At 39.3% G+C, this 27636-nt stretch overlaps 1 protein-coding gene across 4 annotated transcripts in view; it reads right to left on the reverse strand.

The window, feature by feature from the left end:
• ATG4C (autophagy related 4C cysteine peptidase) overlaps window positions 1-27636 on the reverse strand; it is a 133353-nt gene that overhangs the window by 71635 nt on the left and 34082 nt on the right. Inside the window, exon 1 of one of the 4 annotated variants that reach the window (XM_079776466.1) lies at window positions 7308-7654. The exons of 1 other annotated variant lie outside the window; for it this stretch is intronic. The gene's annotated coding sequence lies outside the window, so the exon portion shown is untranslated. Of the gene's footprint in view, window positions 1-7222; window positions 7655-27636 lie in introns of those variants that run through there. 2 more of the 4 variants (XM_079776467.1, XM_079776465.1) reach the window with 2 other exon arrangements.

A 27636-nucleotide genomic window follows, 5' to 3' on the forward strand; every position in this document is an offset into this window, starting at 1 on the left:
ATATATAATACAAAATATTTGCTGATTGACTGTGTTTTCGGTATGGTTTCCAGTCAACAGTAAGCTATTAAGTGGTTAAGTTTTGGGGGATGTCAAAAACTATATGCACATTTTCAACTGCATAGGGGTCAGCACCCCTAACTACTGCATTGTTCAAGGGTTAACTGTATAGTCAATGCCCAAACCTTGGTTTCTAAGTACCATTTCCCACTAAAATAAACCAGGTCCCCATGGTAAAATGGCTGATTCCCGGTCTCAAGCAGGGAATATACAAAGTGAGCTGGGAATATCTTATTGTATAAAAGGTAAGAATTCACCCAAACACCAACGTGGACATAAACAAAGGTCATAGAAACCAGCTTGAAGAGACTAACCGAATTTGAGATAATTTAATCATAAATAAGAATAACAGGTTATAACACACTGAATAAATTTTTTTAAAAAAAATCTTTAGCTATAGTGATACTAAAATAAAAGGAAAGATGAGAAATAGCTCTTCTTTAGAGAAGATAGCCAGCAAACATAGGAAGACTGAGAGAATTGGAAAATCACTATTTGGAAACCGCCAATGCAATGCTTGATTCAGGCAAGGATCATCAACAGCTACTAAAACCAGTAACTAGAAAAACAATTGTTGGAAAACAAAATATCCAATGATCTCAAAGTATTACCCCTGCAGATTAATTATTAAGTATAAAAGGGAAAAGATATTGTTTGAATATACAAATCTGGTTAGCTTAAGTGATTAAATTTAACATCACAATAATGGGACAAATTATCATTATATTACTCCTGATGTGATGCTATGGAAAATTTACATCTCCTATGTAATTAACAGTCTTGAAAAAAGCTATTTAACCTGAAACTGTGAGGAAACAATTAGACAAATTCATTTTGTGAGGCATTCTACAAAACAACTGGCCTGGACTCTTTAAAAATGTCAATGTCTTGCCCTGGCCAGTGTGGCTCAGTTGAGCATCATCCTGTGCACCAAAAGGTCACTGGTTTGATTCTCAGTCAGGGCACATGCCTGAGGTGCAGGCTCAATCCCCAGTAGGGGGCAGCTGATTGATAATTCTCATCATTGATGTTTCTATCTCTCTCCCTTCCTCTCTCAGAAACCAATTTTAAAAAATATTTTTAGCCGGAGCCAGTTTGGCTCAGTGAATAGAGCATCGGCCTGCAGGATGAAGGGTCCCAGGTTCGATTGCGGTCAAGGGCATGTGCCTTGGTTGCGGGCACATCCCCAGTGGGGGGGGTGCAGGAGGCAGCTGATCAATGTTTCTCTCTCATTGATGTTTCTAACTCTCTGTCCCTCTCCCTTCCTCTCTGTAAAAAAGCAATAAAATATATTTTTAAAATATATATTTTTAAATAAAAATGAATAAATAAAAGTAATAATCTTTTTAAAATATATTTTTATTGACTTCAGAGAGAAAGGGAGAGAGAGAGGGAGATAGAAACATCAATGATGAGAGAGCATCATTGATTGGCTGCCTCCTGCACGCCTCCCACTGGGGATCAAGCCTGCAACCTGGGCATGTGCCCTGACCGGGAATTGAACCCGTGACCTCTTGGTTCCTGGGTGGACGCTCAACCGCTGAGCTACACCCAGCAGGGCAAAGTGATAATCTTAAATAATAAGTAATTACAAACTAATCTAACATTAATTTCCTATTATAGCTGCATGCTAACCATAACCTCTGATAAGAATCTGCGAAAGATGACATGTGATGGCTCATCTAGTATGACTGTGAAGAAGCAAAGCATCTTATAAAACATTTTCTCCAAACCCAATTTTTTCCAGTTAAAATCTATTAGCTATAAGGAACTCTAAAATTAAAATGTTGTCACAGAAGTCCAGATAATATGAGACCCCATATCACTATAAAAAAATAGTATTAAACACAAACTCTGCACCAGAAGTTTTGTAAACTTATGCATATATGTTATATCATCTCATTTAATCCTCACAACAACTCCATAAGGCAGGTATTATTATCTTCATTTTATAGATTAAAAATAAAAACGGCTTAAAACAACAAAATAACTTCTGCAAGGTCATACTGCTAGTAAATAGCAAAACACACCTTTGATCCATGCAGTCTGACTCCAGAGCCAAACTCTATACGTTTTACTGCTCTACTATGAAATGTAAAATTTAAATAATAAACTGATTGTATTGATTCCATATCTGTCAAAAATTACACAAATGAGCCGAAACCAGTTTGGCTCAGTGGATAGAGCGTTGGTCTTCGGACTGAAAGGTCCCAGGTTCGATTCCGGTCAAGGGCATGTACCGTGGTTGCAGGCACATCCCCAGTAGGGGGTGTGCAAGAGGCAGCTGATCGATGTTTCTCTCTCATCGATGTTTCTAGCTCTCTATCCCTCTCTCTTCCTCTCTATAAAAAATCAATAAAATATATATTTTTTTTAAATTACACAAATGGGATATTTCAAAGGAAATTCAAAACATGTCTTTTTTCCCTACTACATATTTACATATACACCAACTGCATAAAGTTAAAGTTTAACCAGATGCCCAATTTAATGCCAAATCTTAAGTGAAAATAAATATGATGTATAACTGCATTACTCAGTTACCTATTCATATATATATGGCTGAATATGTTACATATAAATTCAAAACAAATACCAAGATATTTCCAAATGCTTTCACCCAGAACTTTATCCCTGCTTACGCAAGGGAAAAAAAAAAACAAACTTATTTCAGCTACACCATTCCTTAAATATCCTATATAATAAAAGGCTAATATGCAAATAGACTGAACAGCGGAACAACCGAACAACCAGTCGCTATGACGTGCACTGACCACCATGAGGCGTGTGCGGAACTTGGCGGGCATTGGCAGTAGGTGGCAGAGCACGGAACATGGCGGACGTTGGCTGCGGTGGGATGGTGGAGTGGGATGGAACAGGTGAGCAGGGGCGCCAGACCAAGAGGGGGCGCCGGTCGCTATCATTGGGGCGAGCCTCTGGTGGTTACTGAAAATTCTTTGCTCCCACGTGCCGCAGTGCTGCACAGCACTTGCACCTGCTGCTGGCGCTGGCCCTGCTCACACCTGCTGCCGGCACTCGGCGCCGGTCCTGATCACTCGGTAACATCAGCGGGTGCAAGAGGTGGCTGCCAGCCCCGATCGCCCCTGAGGGCTTCTCCACCTCCCCCTGCTCCTGAGGGGTGATGGGGGCAGCAGCTGCCACTTGCACCCACTGACAGTGCCAGCCCCACTCACACCCGCTGCTGGCACCGACCCCAATCGCTCCATGCCGTCAGCGGGTGCGAGCGGCAGCAGCGGGAGCAGGGCTGCTGGCAGGCAGGGGACCGGGGGCCGCGGTGGGAGGGGCCAGGCGGGGGCACAGAAGATGGGCTGAGACCCGCCCCTGTGCCCACCGCAGCCTCGCAGTTCACAGTTCCTTTCAAGGTGCAAGAATTCGTGCACTGGGTCCCTAGTACTTAAATAAAACAATGACATAAGGGGTGGGGGATAAGTAATTAACCTTGAACACTGATGCTGCAATAAAAAATTAACAAAGCATGTCCTGCCAAACCTGCTCATCTTACAATGTTCCCTATCTCAGTGAACTGATTATACTACAATCCATCCAGTTACATAAGCCAAAAAGCTAGTGGTAGGCGATGGCACCTTCCTCTCCCTCATTCCTCATATCCAATCCATCACCCAGTTCTACCTCCTAAATATCTCTAAAATCCATCCACTTCTATCTATTTTCATCACTACTATGTCCAAGATAATATCATCATCTGTCATCTGGCCTCTCCCATCCACACTCTTATCTCCTCCGTAATCAGTTTTTCTTCTGTATTACATCAAGTGCTTTTTCATAGCACTACAATAGCTGCAACTTTAAATTTCTTTGATGGAATCTTTGATTTATGTCTGCCTCCCCCTGCTACACAAAAAGTTCTATGAGGGTAGAGACTGTCGTTACTGACCACTATATCACTGTGGCCTAGAAGAGTGCCTAGTTAATAAGTAAATGCTAAATGATTGAATGCATGTCTAAGATTACAAATTGATTTATAAATAGTCCTCAAAAAATAAAAATAAAGTGGTTATAAGGCTCACTAACCATCTTATTTCATCATTTCTAGATCACACATTTTTACACTTTAACTTTGAAACTGAATAATTTTAGAGTTGGCAATCTTTGATTAATTGGCAATATTTTTTCATAGTGGCTCATAAAATAATGATGCATCTTGGAATTTTTTTAAAATCTCATGATTTGAGCCTGACCAGTGTGACTGTATGTGGTTGAGCATTGACCCATGCACCAAGAGGTCACCAGTTCCATTCCCTTTAAGGGCACATGCTCTCATGGATGTTTCTAACTCTCTCTCCCTTCCTCTCTCTAAAAATCAATAAAAACATATTTAAAAAAAAAAAAAAACTATTGTGGCCCTGGCCGGTGTGGCTCAGTGGATGGAGTGTCAGCCCTCGCACCGAAGGGTCTCAGGGACGATTCCCAGTCAAGGGCAAGTGCCTGGGTTGCAGGTTCCATCCGAGACCCTGGTCAGGGTGCATGCGGAAGGCAACCAATGGATGTGTCTCTCTCACATCCGTGTTTCTCTCTTCTCTTCCCCTCCTTACCTCCTTTCCACTCTCTCTAAAAATCAATGGAAAAAGAAAAAAAATCTCATAATTTGATGAAATAGGAAAATCAGTTCAAGCCTAATAATCTAGTCTCCTTTCTCCTTTGGTTACCACACTACTACAAACATTCCATAATTAACAGAGCCAACAGCTGTTAAATCCATCCCTTTCTTCCATTCCCACTACGATAATACTAGATCTAATTCCTCATTACCTCGTACCTGCACTCTTGTGCTAACTTCATTCATTTAAACATTTGTTTCTAATTCAACCAACACTGTGCACCTATGTACAAGAAACTGAAGATACAAAGCAGTCCAGTTACCTATTCCTTCTTATCTCTCTCCCCTACAATTCAGAATTTTGTTCATTTAATGCCTCAAGCTAGAATTACTTTCCTCCCAATTTCTACCTACTAAACTCCTACTTACTGTTTAAGTTATATATCAAATCTCATATACTTCATGAAATCTTCCCTAGTTAACCTCTTTTCAACTTTAACATTCTAAAACACGTACAATCTCATGTATATTGGCTATATTCTCTGCTTCTTGAAGGCAAGGTTTACATTTCATACATTCTGTTAGCTCCCTATGAGCGGGGCTTTCATCTGTTTTGCTTACTGTTATTTCCAGTACCTGAAAGAGTATCTGGTACATAATAGCTCCTCAGCAAATATTTACTGAATTAATGCTCTTTATATATTCCGGGGTAGAGAACAAATCTTTGCAGCTGTGTAAGCCAATCTTTACAGTTGGGAAAGAAAAGAACTAGACTAAATAACTTAAACTATTAGAGCTTCAGTTTCTTCCTCGGCTAAATGTAAATAATGTTCAACAGCTCAATGAATTAAAACAATTAAGTGCAATTTAATACAGACCTGAGGACAAGAGCAACACTCTCAATTAATGTTTTGATGATTTGGGATTAACAGTAAAAAGTATTAATAAATGCCCACTAAATGAATAAAGTCTAAGGAAAAATATTAAAAGTTTACTTAATATTGAGCCTCTTATCAGTTACCCAAAAAGAATTCCATGAGTGAATTATGAAATATTTCCACTTAGCCACAAATAGTATGGCTGAAACCATTTCTGATTAATTAGAAATAATTCCAACTTGACAGGGTACAAGTATTAATATTTGTATTTTATTGACACATAAAGATTACATTTGACTGCTTAAAGAAATGGTAACTTTATTATCATAACTTCTATAGTGCAATAATTAGAATAGAAAAGCCGCAAACTCATTTGGGTTACATGGCCCCAAAAAAGTCAGAATCGACAATAATTTCTGTCTACATCAGTGAATAGTATACAGTGCTGTTTTACCAGATCTGTCCAAATATTAAGAAATACCTCATAAGCAATTACAACAAATAAATTTTTCAATATATTTGCATTCATTTTACAGGAAAAGAACATCAGCTTTTTTTTTTTTTGCTTTTTTTTTTACTTTTTACTAAATCATACAATTCCATATACTGGCTACTTTTTAACTTTAAACTGTTCTCAAAAACTTTACAGTGAATGAACTGATAATTAATTCAACATAGCATCAGATTATTGGATTAACTATAAACTCTTCCTTATTCAAGGAAGGAAGCTTTATTAATGTGTAAATTGGACCATACACAGTCTTTGCCTTTCAAACCTTTTCCTATCCCTCTGGGTACTTTCAATGATTCATAATCTAAATACAATCACTAGCAACCAAGGAAGAAAGAGTATTCCCTTGAGTCTATCTTCTATTAATTGACATAAAATCATTGCAAAAAATTCCACAAGGGGCATGTGTTCCAGGTAGGCAAAGAAAAAAAAAATCCATCTAAATACCTAATTCAGATATAAAGAGATGTACGGTCATGTATTCTCCTCTAACTTACAGGGTAGCAATGAACTCCCTGTGGGAAAATAATCAATACACAACAAAAATGTAAGCCAAAGAAACCTTAAGAAATAGAAACTCAATAAGCAGAAGACATGCTGATTGACCACTGACATCTTTCTCACTCATTAGTCATCATAAGAATCTATTCTCCAACCTAAAGCCCTCACATGTGGATGGAGGCAGAAGAGTGGAGGGTGAAGTGAGAACCAGATCAAGCCATTGGAAGTTTGTCTGGATGCAAAAGCATTCAGATATTCAGAGGAGTGTGTTAAGGTCTGAAGCAGTAACAAAGGCCAAATATGGGGGAAAGATTTAGGAATGAGAAGATTGCGATCTCAGGAATCCGATTTGGGGTGGCTTTTTTGTTGATTTTTCCCCCCTTTCTTTTACCTTCTTCCATGGGGAGAAAAGGGAGAGGAATTCAATGGATGCGATAGCTCAGGGGAGAGGAGGTCGTGCCTGGAACACAGAAGGAAAGCCACAAGGAGAGAGGGACCGGGAAGGCTTACTAAGGTTTGTTAGCTCTGAGTCCCAGGAAGGGCAAGAAGTCAGAAGACAAATGACACTAGAAAGGAGACATGAGGGAGGAGCCAAAACCCTCAAAGCCCCAACTGCTGGACACAGGGTCTCCACTGAGGGCAGGGCCCCCCAAGGATCCCCGCCAATCGGGGACCCAGACAGTAACTCCCGACCTTTTCCTGACTCCCTTCGCCTCAAGTCGAATCCCTCACCGAATCAGGACGGGAGAAGTGTACAAAATGTGCAGGAGCCACCAACCCGGGACACGTTCCAGCTCTAGCGTCAGCCGCCAACAGAAACAGCCCGCACAGCAGCCGCTCCGACCTCAGCACCGCTCGCAGGCACCTCCAGCTCCCGGCCACCGTAGTACGAGGAACGGCCTCCCTTTGAAACCCAATAGATCAGCCACTTCCGGGGTACCAACTTCCTTCAATTGGCGGCGGCAGTAACAGCCGCCTACGAACTCCTGCTCCGCTGACTTCATCCGTCCCTTTGTCCGCCTCCCCAGCCCCTGAAGTCACCGTACGGCAAGCGCAGAACCAAGGGAAAGGATCCATCTGGAAGCGGTGTCTCTAATAGACAAACCACATTCTGCCTGCCGTGAGTTCCGGTTGAACAATTGGACTTCCACTCCCAGCATGCCATGCAACACCGCGCCCTGTCTGGTCGCAGGAACTACAAGATCCAGGATGCACTGTGCCCCTCATTCTTCACTCTGTCCTCGACAGCCCCCGGATCCCAAATGCGATTTCAGAGCACTAGTGAAGTCCCGCAGACTAATGTAGACCTTCCTACCAAGCCCCGCTTTGGTAAAAATAGCCGTATTCCCTCTTTCATCTGTTTTGAAGGCACTCTAAACGAAGCTATAGTTGAGACTATAGGTAAATACTTTAAAAAATGTTAAGAAATGTATGCACTCGTTTTCCACATTCAGGTTATTTTCAAGGATTGAAACATAGCAATCTGCAAAGGCTTTTTATGAAATGAAAATTTTCATCTTCACCCATAAGGGATGTTGAGAGAAATCCTAAGTTACTGCAAAGTGTAAACCTATGTCACGTTGCAGTACTGCAAGATTGTGTTGGAACAAGGACTACCAGAGATGCTCCTGAATTGCATGGAAAGTTGTAATGACGGTTAGAAGTAAAAAAGTAACAGGCTGTATTACATGACTATGAAACCACATGGGAAAGAAAACCTTTCAGAATGCAGAGTTTAAAAGTTCAAAATTAAATTTGAAATGTTTTTCCATTTTTAATGTGTTAAATGATATGAACTATCTTATTTTTTTATTATTCTCACTAAAACAGGTAACTAGAAAATTTATTTTTTGTTATGTAGTAGGGAAGCCAAGTAATTAATCACTCAAAGGATGGAGCAAAATCACAAATGGAACATTTATTAGATTGAGCAAACAAGATTACTGGTTTCTTGCCTGAATAGATAGCCTATGGTTCTGAGGCAGGATAGTAAGAAGCTATGGAAATTCCTTGACAAGTGGAATAAGGGAAACTGAGACAAAATAATTAGACAATGCCAAATGATTTGAGCAATTTACAGCTAGTTAATAAATCACAAGGTTTATCTTTCCTAACCAAATACACTTAGGAGCAAATGGTTTACACATTACATACTGTCCCAGGGCAGACCAGCCTTAATCCCAATCCCCCTTCGATCACGTTCTTTAAAATAAAACTGACCAGAAAATAACCCTGGCCCCTTTACACACACATTTTGATGAAGACACCTGAAAAGCAAATGAATATTCTGTTAAGACCCTCCCCTGAGACCTCCCCTAGGATTCCAGCAGGCCAAAGAAAGGTCAAGAAATCTCCAAGAAGCTGACGCCACAGCGAGCTCTCCCAAGAGCATGCCCACGCCTTGCATCTTTGCTGTTTTACTCCTAAACTCTAAGGGACCTTACAAGACTTGCAACTACGGAGCAGTGGGCAATGGCAGGTCAACCTAGGCCAGTGGTCGGCAAACTGCGGCTCGCGAGCCACGGTTTGCCGCTCTGTTGACTAATGAGTTTGCCGACCACTGACCTGGACTCTCGATTCCAATAATTACAGGCTGTTGTTGTTCCTTGTGATTAAGCCCCTAGGCTAACCCCCTGAGCCTGTCTCCAAGGCCCCCTTTCTCTGACTTTTCCTCTCCCCGTTGCTTCTCCTACCTTAAGCCCTCCCTTTGTTTCACTGTCCTCAGCTTTAATAAACATACTCTCAAATGCCATGTGGACTCATTTTGTGAAGTCTTTTCTACACAAAGTCAGGAACACTACCAGCGGGCCCCAGGCAGACCCGTCCCAGGTCCACACCCCATCCAGTAACAGTTCCGTATTTTAAAACACAGAACTCTGTTTTGATTTCTTAGAACACATACCACGCATTAACAAGCTGTGTGGATACCTTTTTGTTACTTTCATTAAGACTAGGATTACAAGAATGAATTTATTTTATTTTTGATAGTGTGCATTAACAGACATGAGAAACAATGCTTGAATTCTCAAGATAAACTACATGGTAATTATAAAACAAACGTGTGTGCATGCAACAAACAATGGTTTTCTATGGATTTATAGCAAAACAAATTTTAATTGGTTAAAACAGACTAGAATAGTCTCCATTTTTACAACTTCATGTAGAAGTCACAGAGGGAAATTATATTCTGTAACATTGACATGGCATCAGCTACCATACAAACTGCCTTCCAACACCAGTGTGCTAAATTATGCAGCACTAGCAAGTAAATATTTAAAATCTATGATCCTGGAAAACAATCTGCTGTCTTCCATGCTCGTGCACCAACACAATAACACACAGAGAGAAAGCATTTCCTTTGGAATGATACAGAAGTAATGATCAGCTATAATTAGGTTCTCAGCTATTCATAGGTGTTCATAGTAAATAAATACATAATTGCATCCACTTATTAGGGGTGTTATTAAGGAAGCTTTAAAAATATGCTAAATATTTGATACACATATTTCTAGAGCAGTTTCAGTGATCAATTGGGTAAATGAATGTGGAAGAGAGTTTAAAGAATACATAATTTATGTAACAGAATTTAGGTTTTTAAAAGAGATTTTTGCAGCTGCAGTGCTTAGCCATATTCTCTCCTCTAGATGTATCTTTGAATTTCCAAGTCAGCCAATTCCCAGCCATACAAGAGTTAACATTGGACAAGATATTCATTTCAGTTCAACAAATACACCTGCTAAGGGCAAAGCACCCTGCCTAGACACTACAATCTGTTTCTGAAGCACAGATAGTTTTGATCATTAGGAAAGACTTAAAGGGAAATAAAAGGAATATAAGAGCTTTATCAGAATGGAAAATAGAAAGTAACATGTGTAATATCAACTTTTAATAATCACAGATGCATTTGGTTAATTGGAACTCTATAATAGCCCATTTACCTTCTAAAAGGCAGGAGCCACATCTTAAACATCTGTGTCTCTCTTAGCTCTAAGCACAGTTCTTTGTACAGAGTGACTGGCACTCCCTAAGTGTTTGTGGGAGTCCACAGTGATGTCTGAAGCCCTGAAACTCTCTTCTCATCCATGCTATGTAGTTTTAACATAAGCTATTATTTTTAAATTAATAATTCAGATTATATAATAAAATAGCTATTAAAACCAGAATATTTGATTAATCAGACATTCAAAAATAATGAGACAGCAATTTACTGCTGTAGATAGATAGATAGATAGATAGATAGATAGATAGATAGATAGATAGAGTTAGAGATATACTAGTATATGAGGCAGGACAATAAGAAGCTAGAAAAGTTCCTTGGCAAGTGAAATGGGAAAACTGAGGCAAATAGCTGAATAAACTGGCCAAGCAATTTAAAGCCAGATACAGAAGATCATGAGGCTAGAAAACCCCTGATGCTTAGCCACAGGCAAAACTGGTGCGGGACTTAGCCCTCAGGGTGGCCTTTCCTCCTCTGGCATATCACTGGTCATGAGGTTTAGGCCCCTGACCTTACCTCCCTAGAGAAAAATATCTAGGCCTCAATTATATCTCAGCTCCAGACCCAGAAAAGCAGCAAAACCTTGTAGGCCATGCCAGGACCAGCCTCAATTACTAATGACCCCTGCCCTAGGGGTCTGAAAGGGCACACCTGGGAGCTGATGACTATTCCATTGAGATATCTCCTCAGACCTCCCCTGAACTCCTAGCCTCTAAAAACCCTCAAAATAAAGGACCCAGCACACTCTCCCTCCATGCCTTCCCCCCACCCTTCCTCCCTCACAGGCATGCGTCTCCTAGACTTGAAAGCAGAGGAGCAATAGGCAGCAGCAGCCTGTCCCGGGTTAACCCCCTGAACCCCTTTTCCCTGACTTCTCAGTGAGCCAAAGCAGCCCCTCCTAGGCTCTCTCCTGTTGCTTCTTTTATCCTAAGCCCTTCCTTGTTTCCTTGTCCCTGGCTTTAATAAACATACTCTCAAAGTCACCTGGACTTGCACTGTGAAATCTTTCCTGCACAAAGGCAAGAACCCACAAATCCTTCCTGCAAGAACTCAAGAACCCACATACTATGGGCCAGTCCGAAGCAGACCTGCGAAGGGCCAGGTCCCCTTTCCGGTAACACATATGTATATTACATACAATTATCTTAAGTGTCAAGCCCTTTCTAAAATGTCATCATATCCCATGCTTGTACTTTGAGACCATGCTAGCCACTCTAATAGCATATTGATTGTGATAGGCTCTACATTTTTGTTAGTAAATTTCAATCTTTAACTTCTACCTAGTATACTCCGTTCTTAATTTATTGATTGATTTAAGAGAGAGAGAATGAAAGAGAGAGAGAGAGAAACATCAATTTGTTGTTCCACTTATTTAAACATTCATTGGTTGATTATTTTATGTGCCCTGACTAGAGATTGAACCACAACCTTGGCGTAAGGGACGCTGCTCTAACCAACTGAGCTACCTGGCCAGAGGCCTAGCTAGTATACTTCTTATCCATCTTCCTCCTGGACCTAGGGAAAGATGAAGGTTCTGTTTAATAAGTAAATGTGTACAATGAATGCTTGATTAAGGATATTACTTTGAGATAAATTGAACTCAATTAAGGATATTATTTTGAAATAACTTGATGAGGTGAATACCTTGTAGACTTTACAAGACTAAAAAATTATTTTAGGCAAAATTTGGTGAAACCTTTTCTCCTTTCCAAGTGACCTTATTTCTATCACCTCTCCTGTATATTCAACCTCTCCCTCTCTCCACTGTCCCCTTTACCTCAGCCTACAAACATTCACAGGATTCCTATAATTTTGCAAGCATCTTCAGTGAACTCAGCTTCCCTCCTAAATGCAATATTATTCTATCCTCCTTTTCCTTTCATAGTCACACTTCACAAGTGCTACAAAATAAGTCTTAGCCTTGAAATGTAGCACAGTATCTATTCACAGCTAGTATTATTAAACACTGTGCTAAAACCTGGAAATATGAAAAGAATTTAGATAATATATGTATGGTCGCCCAATATAGTGTTATGATAGAGGTATGGACAGGTAATACGAGAAAAAGGAATGTCAGTTACTCTCAAATTGAGGGATCCTAGAGGAGGAAATCCTGCGATCACTTAAATGACAAAAATAATTATTAACCAGCTTCAGAAGAAGGAAGTTCAACTAGTTTAAGATAGCCCATAAACTCATTATATAACTGGAGCATGAGAATGAGGGAGTGGTACGATATAAGGCTGGAAAGACAGACTGAGGCTATTTCATAAAGGGGCCTTGTATACTATGATAAAAAATCTTGGACTTTAACCTGACTATAAAGGGAACCATTTAGGGAATGGGAACGACATAATTCGATTGCATTTTAGGTTGCTCGTTGCAATATTATGGAGAATGGCTTGGACTGAAAAGACCAGTTGGGATATTATTTTTATATTTCAGGTTGTGGATTTTTCTTTTTTCAGGAATATCTGAATAGTGATAAGGAAAAAGCAAAAATAAACTGGTTAGAGATATTAGGATAATAGAATAAAAAAGAGATATGAGGGCCCTGGCTGGTTTGGCTCAGTGGATAGAGCATTGGCTTATGGACTCAAGGGTCGATTCCAGTCAAGGGCACATGCCCAGGTTGCGGGCTCAATCCCCAGTAGGGGGTGTGCAGGAGGCAGCCAATCAATGATTCTCTCTCATCACTGATGTTTCTATCTCTCTCCCTCTCCCTTCCTTTCTGATATCAATAAAAATATATTTTAAAAAAAGAGAGAGAGATATGAGGGAGAGAAGGAATCAAGGGAGACTCCCAGGTTTCTGTTTTTCAACTTTCCACATATTAAATTAAGAGAGCTTTGGAGATAACAGATAGCTATGCCCAGGAGGCAATTAGATTTGGAGTTTAAAAGGAAGATTTGAGCTGAGCATTTAGCATTGAGAGTCATCAGTTTTAGATGACAGTTGAAAAAATGGGCAAGGGTAAGATTGTGAACCAGGTTGGTGGGAATCTGAGCTAGTAACCATCCAGCCAAAATGTGACAGAGATGAGGTGGGGTGGAGAATGATATATGCAAATGTCATGAAATCCTTTAAGGAACAGATTTTTACATTAAAGCAAAGCACTACTGAATTATATAGCACTAAATAATGAGGAGAGAGCTGAACTCATCTGTGGACTGTGGATGTGGTGTTCATGAATAAATGAAACCAAAAAGACAAAAAAGCATAAATTCAAGAAAGTTGTAGGGGGACAGAATCTTCAGAGAAGAGTCGGTATTCCTTAAGACCAAGAAGTGAAGCAAGAATTCTGTGAGAAGAATCAGAATGTAGCTAATAAGAGCATCAGAGAAGGAACTGAAATATTTGAAGGGAGAAAAGTAGTGGGAGATTGGGTCATGGGAAAGGAAGCACAGGAGAGAACACAAAAAGAAAGATGGTGATGGAGGATGACAGGAATGTGAGATAGTTATCACTGGCCTCAAGGTTTCAAAAAAGAAATCCTATGTAAATCCGTGTTTTACCCTAACCTGTGTGTGCAGCTTTCACTCATCTTGACAGCAGAGAGTGTAACTGACTTGCTTACAACACTCACATACTTCCCTTAAAATGCAAGGCACCCTCCTCCTCAAAGCCAAGAGCTTCAGGGGAGAAATACTTTCCCAAGCCCTACATGGCATAAATTATCATTTGCCGAAAGTTTAGACTCTAAGTCAAACATTGTGGCCCACTTTCTTTTTAAAAAAAAATAATTTTTGAAATTTTATTGATTTGAGAGACAGAGAGAGAGAGAGAAACAACTATTTACTGTTCCATCCATTCACGCATTCATTGGTTGATTCTTGTATGTGCCCTGACTAGGGATCGAACCCACAACCTTAGCATATGGGGTCAATGCTCTAACTAACTGAGCTACCCAGCAGGGCTGTGGCCCACTTTCTTGGTTTAGGCATGAACATGTGACATAATTCCAGGCAATAAGATGTAAGGGGAAATCTGCTGGGGAGCTTCTGGGAAAACTTTTTCTCCCGAAAAAAAACACACAAAACAGTGCATGCTGTACATGCATGCCATAGCAGCATTATTCATAATAGCTCAAAGATGGCAGCAACTCAAGTGTCATCACCAGATGAAAGGGTATGCAAAATATGGTATATAGATATAATAGAATATTATTCAGCCTTTAAAAAATAAAAAATTCTGACACATGCTACAACATGGGTGAATCTTGAGGACATTATCCTCGGTGAAATCAGTAAGTCACAAAAAGACAAATACTATATGATTCCACTTACATGAAGTACCTAGAATAGTCACATGCACAGAGTCAGACAGTAGGATGGTTGTTGCCAGCGGCTGGGGGCTGAGGGAAATGGGGAATTATTATTTAATGGGTATAGAGTTTTAGTGTTGTTAGATGAAATAAGTTCTGGAGATGGATGGTGGTAATTGTTGCACAACAATATGAATGTACTTAATGCTACTAAACTATACACTTAAAATGGTTATAATAGTAAATTTTATGTTATATTTTACCACAATAAAAAAATGGAGAAAAAAGCAGTGCATGGCAACCAAGACCATTCAATAGCAGAAGAATAGTCTCTTCAACATGCAAAAGAATAAAGTTGGATGCCTACCTCATACCATATTCAAAAACTAACTAAAAATGGGTCAAAGATTTAAGTATAAAAGTTAAAATGATAAACTAGAAGAAACCATACAAGTAAATCTCCATAACCTGGACTTGGCCATGGCTTCTCAGATATGACACCAAAAACATCAGCAAAAATGAAAACATAGATAAATTGGACTTCATCAAAATTAAAAACTTTTCATGCATCAAAGGACACTGTGGAGAAAATGAAAAGACAATCCACAGAATAGGAAAACATATTTGTAAATATATATATCTGAAAAGAGTCTAGTATTCAGAATATATAAAGAACTTACAGATTAATAACAAAAAGATAACTACCCAATTAAAAGATGGGGAATGGACTTGAATAGACATTTCTCCAAAGAATATATACAGCTGGCCAATAAGTACATGAATAGATGCTGAACATCACTAATCACGTTTTTATGATAAATAAAAAATATTTTTATGTTTAGACCTATATTTTATACATTTAAGAATAATATATACATTTAAAATTGCAAAATGTTTCGCAGCCACTGGATTAGTGACATATCCTATCTAATAAAAGAACAATATGCAAATTGACCATCACTCCAACACAAAGATGGCTGCCCCGTGTGGTCAAAGATGGCTGCTCCCATGTGGACACAAGATGGCCAGCAGGGGGGGGGGGGCAGTTGGGAGGGACCAGGTCTGCAAGGGAGGGCAGTTGTGGGCAATCAAGCCAGCAGGGGAGGGCAGTTAGGGGTGACCAGGCCTGCAGGGGAGGTCAGTTAGGGGCAATCAGGCTGGCAGGGGAGCAGTTAGACATTAATCAGGCTGGCAGGGGAGTGGTTACAGGGTGATCAGGCTGGCAGGCAGAAGCAGTTAGGGGCAATCAGGAAGGCAGGAAGGCGAGCAGTTGGTAGCCAGCAGTCCTGGATTGTGAGAGGGATGTCCGACTACCTGGATCGGGCCTAAACGAGCAGTCGGACATCCCTCAAGGGTCCCAGATTGGAGAGGGTACAGGCTGGGCTGAGGGACACACACCCCCGTGCACGAATTTCATCCACCGGGCCTCTAGTTTTGTATAACAGACTACCCATCTCTTAGTGGTTTTAAAAAACAACATTTATTATCTTACAATTTTTAGGAATCTGGGCATGATATGGTTGGGTCCTCTGCCTCCTGGTCTCTGACAAGGCTGCAACCAAGGTGTGGGCATGCCTTCTGTGGCATGACTGGGGAAGAATGTGCTTTCAAGTTCACTCGGTGGTTGGCAGGATTCAGTTATTTGCAGTTGGACTGAGGGCCTTAGTTCCTCGCTGGCTGTTGGCCATAGCCACTCTCAGTTCTTTGCCACATGGGCCTCTTCAACAATAGCAGCTTGTTTCATCAGAGCATGTGAGCCAAGAAAGCCAGAGAGAAAGTCTGCTAGCAAGAAGGAAGTCACGGTCTTAAAATCCCATCATGAAATTAACAGCCCATTACTTTTGCTGTATTCCACTCACTAGAAACAATTCACCAAGTCTAGCTCACACTCAAGGGGAGATGATGACACAAGGGCACACATACAAGGAGGTGGGAATCCTTGGAGGCCATGTTAGAAATACCTATCTCAGTCACCACATACAATGGCTGCACATACCATGCTAATTCCTAAGTACCTTGGAACCCCAAGTTGGAAGAGGAACAAAAGCAAGAAAGTGAATGCCTAGCTGTATTGCAAAATGATTCTTTGCTATGCAAGAATCTATTGCATTCATAATTTCTGTGAGAAAAGATTTGATAAAAAGTCTTTTTTCCTATCTGAACACTTTGCCACTCGAATCCTCTCCATACCCTGAAGCAGTGTTTATCTTTGATGTTGCCACCAGCATTACAGCATTCCAACACAGTGGCCTTTGTGGGGCAAGAGATGTGGAAAAGCATTCCCTGAGGCCTGACAATGTTAGTCATGAGAACGGGTGTTTAGGGGGAGGAGTTGCACTGGGTTAGTGCTGAGAGCCAGGAAAAGAAAATGAGAAAGATACTCTTGTGTTTTTAGTATGATTTTTGTGGGTGTATTATGTGCGTGACCTCTAAGGCATGGGGAGATAAAACAGTGATTCCTCTTACTTGGTGCTGGTGGCAGAATTAATATTTTGTTGTGTGTTTTTTATAATTCTTTATTGTTGAAAGTATTATATGTGGACAAAAAGGGCCACATGCTGACCTGACAAGCCCAGGGGAGGCCTGCATGGCAGTCTTGCAAACTCAGAGACCTAAAGGAACCACAAAGGATGGTCTGAAATTAAACTTTAACTGAACGCAGTTACGGTGGGCAGTTACGTCTTGGCCGGTATCTTCACTGACAAGGTCAACTTTTACCTTAACTGAGCCTATCTGTCTTTTTGTATCTATGATAACATACCCTTGAAATGTCTGGGTAACTTGTAACTTCCCTTTTTCTGGAGCCCCTGGGGCACAACCAATTGTGGTGGGCACCAGGACAGATACCACAAATTCCTTCATTATCATGTTAATTGTTCCTGCACCCACCTAAGTATGTGTCCATCATTTTACTTTTTATCAAATCTCAGGGGTTTCCCACCGCTTTGCTTTATCCCACCTCCTTAATCTATCACCAATGAATTTCATGTAACCCACCTATGTCCCTCCTTTGATTGCAATGTATACATACAAATGTAACCCCCTATTCTGGGGAGCATTATCTCAATTCGTTGAGGTTCTGCTTCCCGGCATATGTTGACAGTTTGGCTCAAATCAACTCACAAAAAATTCTTTACAGGTTTCAATGTGTTGTTTTTTTTACGTTAACATATATATATGTCCCCTTTTAGAACAAATGTATTTAAGGGAGAAAAGCTGTAAGAAAAAAAGGAATCATTCAAAATGTCACCATCTAAAGGCAACCATTGTTCACATTTTGATCTGTATTTTTTTATACCTTTTCTAAGTATAGTTTTTATACCTTTGTTTGACAGAGTTGTGATTATTTTACCAGCATAATTTTTTATCCAGCTGTTTTCACTTGTCATTAAAACATAAAGCATATACCCATGTTATTATGAACTATTCATAAACATTAATTTTTTAAATGCTCTTTTTTTTCTACCTTACACTCTTTCCAGGGAAAGACAGGAAGTTAAACACTGCTCATAAACATTACATCTATTAGTCTAACTTTCAATCTGGCCCAATTTCAGATTCTTCTGAATCTAAAAATAGTCTTCTCAGAATATCATGTAAGAAAAAAATATCCTGTAAGTAAATTACATCTAGAAAATTTGTACTTTAGAAAATTGATTGTAAGGCTAAAAATAGTCTTCTCTCTCTCTCTCTCTCTCTCTCCCCCCCCCCCCCCTCTCTCTCTCTCCCTCTCTCTTGCACAATAAAAAATTAACTATTTTGGATATTTGGAGACTCAAGAATTCAGTGATTTTAGAGAAAGAGGAAAGAGTCTAATAGTGGCAGTTTGTCAGTTGATCTAAAAGCAAGATCTCAAACTTTCAATTAAGTTGATATTAATATTAAATCTTGATATCACAAAACTTTAAATGAAAGTATAAAAACATTATATGTATATATTTTGAAATAAAAAAGGCATTTTCAGAAGAGAACTCTTCTTGATATTTATTCTTTTTTATTTCTCTATAGAAACACAAAAACTGGGAAGATCACAGTACTTCAGTGCAAATGTCAACATAGTAAAAAAGACAGATATCTTAGAATTATTATAAACAGTTTTGACTGCAAACTTCTTGAGAGGGTCTTGGAAATCCCCAAAGATGCAGACCACACTTTGAGAGCTAGGGCTTTAAACTCTTAGTCATTTACATCTTAGCAAATACCTGATATATTCCAGTCTCAGCTCTACACGTTGTCTTTATTGTAGAGCTGGGGAAAATGAAGCTGAGAGAAGTTCACTGATTTGCTCAGGATCACATAAGTGTAAGGGAGAGAAGTAGAATTTGCATCTAGAATTGTCTAAATCCAAATCCCAGGCTCTCCCTCTATTTTATGTTCCTTGGATAACAATGCTTATTTTCTGTTTTGCAAAATATAGTGCTTAAAGTATTTGTTGCACATCTCTCCTCAAGTGGGTGGTCAAGTGTACATATGGACTCTTGATGATCTGTTTTTCTAGTCATAAAAGTAATACAGGTGTGCAGCCAAACTAACATAAAATAATATTGAATGTCAACTATAATTGAAAAAATGTAACAGGTAATATTTTGAATAAGAAAACCTCCACATTCTCTTACTACAAAATATATTGAAAAAATATAGTGAAAAGTAGACAAGAAAGAAAGGAGGAAGAGAGGGAGGAAGGGGGAGAGGGAGGGAGGGAAGGAGGAAGGGAGGGAGGGAGGAAGGGAGGAAGAAAAGAAAGAAAGAAAGAGAGAGAGAGAGAGAGAGAAAGGAAGGAAGGAAGGAAGGAAGGAAGGAAGGAAGGAAGGAAGGAAGGAAGGAAGGAAGGAAGGAAGGAAGGAAGGAAGGAAGAAAGAGTTATTCTAGAATTGGGTAGGAAAAAAAGAAGGGGTGGGGGAATTTTACAATTTCCATATTTTGCAATTTGAGTGTGCCCTCACTCAGGTCTGGAGTTATACTCCACGCATAGCAGGGAATCCTCAAATTGAGAAATTGATATAAAATGAATGGAAGAACCAAAACATCTCCCTACCACACACACACAACTTGGACAATAACACTGAAACTACCTACCCCCTCACTCTCCACACATACCACTTACTCTGCATTAACATGACTTTACTATTTCATTGTCTGTATAACCTTGTTTATGTGTATTTCTGTTTAAAGACACCTATGTAATAGATATCATAGAATTATTATTATTATTATTATTATTATTATTATTATTATTATTATTTTACTCCTCACCTGAGTATATTTTTCCATTGATTTTTTAGAGAGATTGGGAGAGAGAAAGACAGAGAGAAATATCGATGTGAGAGAAACACATTGACTGGTTGTGCCCAAAGTACGTGCCCCAAACTGGAATCGAACCTCAGATGTTTGGTCCGCAGACCGATGCTCTATCTACTGAGCCAAAACGGCTAGGGCTAGATATTATCCTATCTAATAAAAGAGTGATATGCATATTGACCATCACTCCAACACACAAAGATGGCTGCCCCCATGTGGTCAAAGATGGCTGCCCCCATGTGGACACAAGATGGCCACCACAAGATGACCAGCAGGGGAGGGCAGTTGGGAGGGACCAGGCCTGCAAGGGAGGGCAGTGAGGGGTGACCAGGCCGGTAGAGGAGGGAAGTTGGGGCAACTGGGCCTGCAGGGGAGGGCATTTAGGGGTGACCAGGCCTGCAGGGGAGGGCGGTTAGGGGCAAAAAGGCTGGCAGGGGAGCAGTTAGGCATCAATCAGGCTGGCAGGGGAGTGGTTAAGGGGTGATCAGACTGTTTGCCAGTCTATCTTATCATTTTTGCTAGGTTTGGCAGGCAGAAGTGGTTAGGGGCAATCAGGAAGGCAGGCAGGCGAGCAGTTAGGAGCCAGCAGTCCTGGATTGTGAGAGGGATGTCCGACTGCCCGTTTAGGCCTGATCCTGGTAGGATCTGGCCTAAACGGGCAGTCGGACATCCCTCAAGGGGTCCCAGATTGGAGAGGGTGCAGGCTGGGCTGAGGGACACCCCTCCCCCCGCGCACGAATTTCGTGCACTGGGCCTCTAGTAGATTTATTAACATTGAACCCATGGTCAACATACTATAATTCATGGCCTTGAATGAAGCTTTTCTAACACAAGCATTTTCTCTGTAAGGCACATCACAGCCTCTGGCACTGAGGAACACTAGACACAGCACTTCAACACTAGCTTGGGGGCCTTTCCAACAAAAAGCCCAAGAATATGTAAAACAAACAACAAAAACACATAGCAATAAGTATACCTCGAAAGGGACACTTGTTTATCAACTGAGAGCTGAAACAGAAAGGTCTTGTTTGACTTCTGCTGGGACCATGAGCGGGGAACTCCTATTTGCCACAGGTCCATGCATGAGCATGTCCACCAATGACAGAGAAAGAGCCATGACTATGGATTTGCAGGTCATAAACAAATTATAGCAAGTAGCTGAATTTGCAAATATGGAATCCACAAATAATAAGAATCTACTACAATTATAAAACTTTGCTGAAAAGTCACCCTAAAGTAAGGCCACCACAAAATTCCTATTGTTTCAGATGTGGTCACAATCCAATTTAAAAAACACAGGAGGAAACAATTAACCATGTGAGATAGCAAACATAAGTACTTAGAAACCCAGAAATATCTGGAAATATAATTATTCAATAGGGCCTATGAGATAAGAATCTTTAAAGTTTAAAGTGATTTTAAAAATAAAAGGAGCCCTAACCGGTTTGGCTCAGTGGATAGAGTGTCGGCCTGTGGACTAAAGGGTCCCCGGTTCAATTTCGGTCAAGGGCATATACCTTGGTTGCAGGCACATCCCGGGGAGGGGGGTGGGGGGCATGCAGGAGGCAGCTGATCAAAGTTTCTCTCTCATTGATGTTTCTAACTCTCTATGCTTCTCCCTTCATGTCTGTAAAAAAATAATAAAAATATATTTTAAAAATAAAAAATAAAATAAAAGGAGAAAAATCATATTGTTTTAAAAAACCAGATAGTGCCCTGACCGGTTTGGCTCAGTGGATAGAGCATCAGCCTGCGGAGTCAAGGGTCCCAGGTTCGATTCCAGTCAAGGGCATGTACCTTGGTTGCAGGCACATCCACAGTAGGGGGTGTGCAAGAGGCAGCTGATCAATGTTTCTCTCTCATTGATGTTTCTAACTCTCTATCCCTCTCCCTTCCTCTCTGTAAAAAATCAATAAAATATATTTTAAAAAATAAAACACCAGATAGTTGTGAAGAAGTCCAGACAGAATTTCTAGAAATAGAAAAAGTAGTTAATTAAATTAAAAACTCAATGAGAAGGTTAAACAATGGACTAGACAGTTGAAAAAAGAATTTATTGAACTTTGAAAATAGATCAGAAAAATTACCATTCTAATCAATGCAAAAATTAAAACCAGAAAATAATATAAAGTAAAAATCATAATCTGGTTACCAAGTGGTAACCTTTTTTTTTTTTTGACATTATTATAGACCAAGTGGTAACCTTTTGTTAATATTTTTTGTGTATATATTTCCCTATATACATACATACATATATTCAGCATATATGTATGTAAGTAATGTATGTTATAGCAAACATAATAAAATATTATAGCTTAATTATTTTGATTTGGTAATTTGCTTTGAACATTTTCCAGTTAATATCTCTGCCTCTTTAATTGATTACATTGTATTTCATTGACATGTTATAATTTACTTAGTTATTTCCCTGTATAAACTATTTAAGTTGTTTCCAAATTTTTTATTTAAAACTATTACTATACTGCATATTAGTACATATATTGTATATATGCAGTGAACATACTAAAACACTGAGTTGTACACTTTGAAAGAGTGAATTTGATAATATGTAAATTATATCTAAATTTAAAAAAAAATACAGGTAAAGGAACAGATTTGGTGATGGAGAAGAAAATGTGTCCCCTTTGAATATGTTAATATCTTAACTCTTAAATACCTCTAGTATTTCCTGGTTAGATACTCCAAGCAGGCATTCGGAATTACTTCACTACAGTTCTGGGGATAGACCAAAAGTTATGTGAGTTCTGAAACTATGAAAAACTGTGAGATCATGTGGGGATAATGGTTCAAAAGAACAGATCCTTATAGAGCATATAAAGTCCTCTGGGTATGGCCTTTGCACACTCCTTCAGGCTGATCTCTCATCACTCTGTGTCTCAGATTTTTTTCTCAATACTGGGTCACATTTATTCATTAAACAAATATTTAGTAAGTGTCCAATATAAGATGGGGGGTAGGGGTGGGGGAGTGAGCAAGAAGACATAGCCCCTGACTTCAGGGAGTTTGCAGTCTAGAAAAGCAAACAAATAATTATATTTTAGTGTAGTTGGTGCTGTGACTGGGCGAACAAGCTAAGATACAATCCCTTTCTTTCTTCATCAGGCTAAGCTAAGTGCCTCTCTATTGTGGTCTCAGAGCACCCTTTGCATATATTAATTAACTTATCACATTATTTATACTAAAGTATATCTATGTTTGCATTTTCATCCTAACTATATATAACTTTTTCAAATTTGCCCTAGTGTCTCTATAAGCATTAACAATAGTGATTACATAATATGAATTCAATTAATTTTTAAAAAATCTGGTTATGGTTAGGAGTATGAACACTGCAGTCAAATTTCTTGAGTCTGAATCCAAGCTCTGACACTTATTAGCAGCTTGACTTTGGGGCAAAATACTTAATGGACCAGATCTGGACATATATTGTCTGCTCTTATTATGTTTACTTTGCTAAATATCATATAACCTGTCATCATCATTCCTAGTGTGATAGCCAAGTTGGCTAAATTTCAAAGAACAACTCCTAAACACGGTTATCTGGGTTTCAAGATACCTTCTTTCATGCAAAGTATAGCATGAAGGTTGGTCAAATTAAATTTATCCCGAAAGTTGATCACAGTACTACTTATGGAAGTCTATTTGGCATAGAAACCAAATGAATAAAACAGATTTCAATGAACTGCCAGTAGATGGCTCTCTTAATTTATTTTCTTTTCAGTTCAGATTTGTGCTTCTAAGAGTCAGGTTACACCATCAGAAAACCCCAATAATAGGGTAAAAATAATTCTCCAAGAATTATCTAATTCATTCTTCTATCTTTTGGTTGGATTTACAATCAACAATTGTAAATTCATTTGCAGAGGTACCTCTTCAATGGATAGTTAAGGTGGGGAAAGTGTTGTGATTTTTTGTTTGTTTGTTTTTTAATTAATAAAGCATAAAGAAACACTTTTGGAAATGTTTTTATTGGAGGCTAGAATTTTGATGATTTTTATCTGTTATGATAGATGGATGAATATAATTTATTTTTTAAATTTTCCTTAAAATGAACTTCCAATTTTTCTTGCTGTCTCATTTCTTTATTATAACTTTAGACCTGTCTAATTCTTTCCTCAGTTTTTCTCTGCGTTACAAAGCTAAGTAATAACTTATAAAAGTCTATCTTTTCTTTAATATAGTAATTAGTTGTCCGGGATCTTTGTATCTCCACACTTACCTTATTTTATTATACTACTAGAGGCCCAGTGCATGGATTCATGCAACGGTGGGACCCCTCAGCCTCACCTGCGCCCTCTCGCAATCCAGGACCCCTTGGGGGATGTAGTATTGTACGAAGTGGCAAGTGGCTAGGGAGGAGCCCTAGCCCGGGCCGGGCACCACACTGCTCCCGCTCATCCCAGCCCCACTGCGCCTGCGGCCACCGCCACTTGGTAAGTGCTGCTGCAGAGGTGGGAGAGGCTTACACTGCCACAGTTGTGCTTGCCAGCCATGAGCCCAGCATCTAGTGCCTGTCGGTCAGCTGAGTAGCGTTCCCAATGTGGGAGCGCACTGATCACCAGGGAGCAGCTCTTACATTGAGCGTCTGCCCTCTGGTGGTCAGTGCGCATCATAGCGACCATTTGACAGGTTGTTCGGTTGTTTGGTTGCTTAGGCTTTTATATATGTAGATGATTTGAGGGCGGGGGGAGGGGGCATTTATTAGTTTTACTGTTAGTTCCTCAAATGGAACTAAAAAGTTATTTGCTGCTTACAGATACATCCATATATTCACTGGTTAAACCTTATAACCTGTAGAGTTTATAGTCCTATCACTGTTTCTGCAAAATTCTAGAACTTATTTCCTCAGATTATGTCTCTAAACCCCTAAATATGCTACAGTTCCATTCTATCCTAGGCCATCCTGGGAGGGGAAGGAAGCCCAGTGTCTTCATTCCTTCACAAAAGACTCACTTGTACTCAAGCACTTGATAAAAATCTTTAGAGTCCTAGAGAGGGGTCATCGTGCCAGGTGGTTGTTCTTCCTTAATTGAAAGTCTTATATGATTTCACTGCATATTAATCTCTTTCCATTTCTTCCAGAATAAAAATAATAAACTCAACCATGTTCTTCAGACCTGCCAAGAGTCAGACCTTCTCAAGTCCCCCAGACGCCTCAACTGATCTAAAGCTGGGATGGCCCTTCAGATACGTCTTGAATCAAGGCAAAAGGTTAGGCCCCGGTAACCCTCACTCCTCAGTCTTTGGATGCAGGCTGCTCCCAAGGAGGAGGCATTACCCGAGGGAGGCGCCTCCCTTTGGTTAAGGGCAATTCCCAGAGAGAAACAGAGATCTTGAAATCTGGTAGCATTTCTATTCTCAGATCCTGCTGTCCCCGAAACAAGCTCAACTTCTAAGATTTCTGTAGTTTGGTTGTGTGCTCTACAAAAGCAGGAGTCCCAGTTGCCTGGCACATGATAGATACTCCTCAGATATAGACTTAAGTTTGGACCAAAATGGAGTGACAGGGGCCACAATTTAAAACGCAGATAAATTATATGAAAAAAATGGTTTTTAGACATTAGACATCAGACAGAAGAGAACAGACTGATTCCTGAGAGAGAGAGAGAATAAAGTAAGTCCTATTATTACTCCATTTTACTGTCTGGAGAGAGTTTCCATACTCTATTGCAAAGAGGGGAATCCAGGAAGAGCCTCATAAACTCTCTGAGTTGAGAAGATGGGGTCATGGGAGACAAGGCAGCTAGAGTTCTCAGGGCAGCATACCAGAGAGGAGATTATTGCACATAGAGAGTTCTCTGGAAATCACAGAGGGTTCCCCTTTATTATTTAGCCGAGTATTGATCAGAGTATGTAAAAGAGGAACTATCTGAGGTGGGAACTGTAAAAAAAACAAGCATATCTTTGAGTATATCTGTGCTCCAACCTGGAAAATAAACACATCTTTATAGTTTCCAATGAACAAAAGCTCTAATCATTTTTTAAAATTATTGAATAAATGTGAGTCAATAAATTCTCCCTTTTTCCTTAAAGCTAGTTCTAGTTGGGTTTCTGTTGCTTGCAACCAAAGAATCTTAACCAATACACCTTCCAATTCTACTTCCCAGAGTTTCTCTTCAGGGACAGACAAAGAATTCCAAAGATTTTGATTATAAGAATGTCTATCATTTTAATGTTTATAAATGTCAAAATCCATAAATAAACCAAATAAAGATGTTATGCAAATTTTAATAAATTAATCTAATAAGATACTATGTAGTAACTAGCATATTTTATTTTTTCATTTGATATAGCAATGTTTATGATATATATATTTTTTATATTTTTTTTATTTCAGAGAGGAAGGAAGAGGGAGAGAGATCAAAACATCCACGATGAGAGAGAATCATGGATTGGCTGCCTCCTGCACACCCCACACTGGGGATCGAGCCCCCAATCTGGGCATGTGCCCTTGACCAGAATTGAACCCAGGACCCTTTGGTCCACAGGCCAATGCTCTATCTGCTGAGCCAAACTGGCTAGGACTGTTTATGATATATTGATGAATTTTAAAAAGCAGGTTATAAAACAGAATGTATAGCTTTTTATTATTCATATGTATATATTCATATAAAGTATAAAAGGATATATCTTAAATTTTTAATAATTCTTATCTCTGGTTAGAGTTTCAGATAGTTTTTATTCTCTCTCTTTTTTTTAAGTATCTGTGTTTTCTGATTAGTCCACAACAAATTTGTTTCAACTCTATTTTTTTAATTCCTGTCTCCTTAGTTGACCTCTGAGTTTCTGTTTTTTATCTAAAGTTTACCCCTGATTTTCAGTTTATTTGAGAATCAAAGATTGACATACTTCTAGTCAGTTGAATAATTAAGTCATGTCCTATTCAGATTACAAATTCCTCCTATTTCCCCAAATCCTCTTCCAGAGCTCTCATCATTGCAGTTTTACAACATAACAATTGTGCTCACTGTACACATACTACAGGCACAGTTAGAAATTGTTAAGTAGATGGTTATTCTCTCAGTAATATCCTAAGGAAGATATGTTATATAATCAAAGGCATGTGTTCGATAAAATGGTGCCAGAGAAGTTTTAAACTTTTACCAAAACACATTGAAGCAACTCAGTTATTAAAGCTTAGAAATGTTTGCCAGTGCCTGGATGATCTAATGCTTTGGCAAATATTGAAAGTGGCCTATGTCCCCAGGGGGAAGCACATTACACCTCATGATTCGATGTCCCAGATTTTCCAGAAAAGACCTGATTTCTTTTTTTTTTTTTCATAACAAAGGTCATTCCTTTATTGGATTTTAACTTTTATGTCTCTGGAAGATTTTCCCTGTAAATTAATTCATGCATATCAATAAAATATCTTTTGTTAGATTAAAAATCCCAATTTTTAAAGTAAAAAAAGGATCACCAAGGCATCAGGGTTGGAACAATTAATCCTCAGGTAGGGCAGTGTGGTGCTGGTGACTCCAGCAGGCTCAGGGAGAGATGTGAATGTGCTGAATGAATATGAAAAAT

The sequence above is a fragment of the Cnephaeus nilssonii genome (assembly GCF_951640355.1).
Source record: "Cnephaeus nilssonii genome assembly, chromosome: 7".
Classification (NCBI taxonomy): domain Eukaryota; kingdom Metazoa; phylum Chordata; class Mammalia; order Chiroptera; family Vespertilionidae; genus Cnephaeus; species Cnephaeus nilssonii.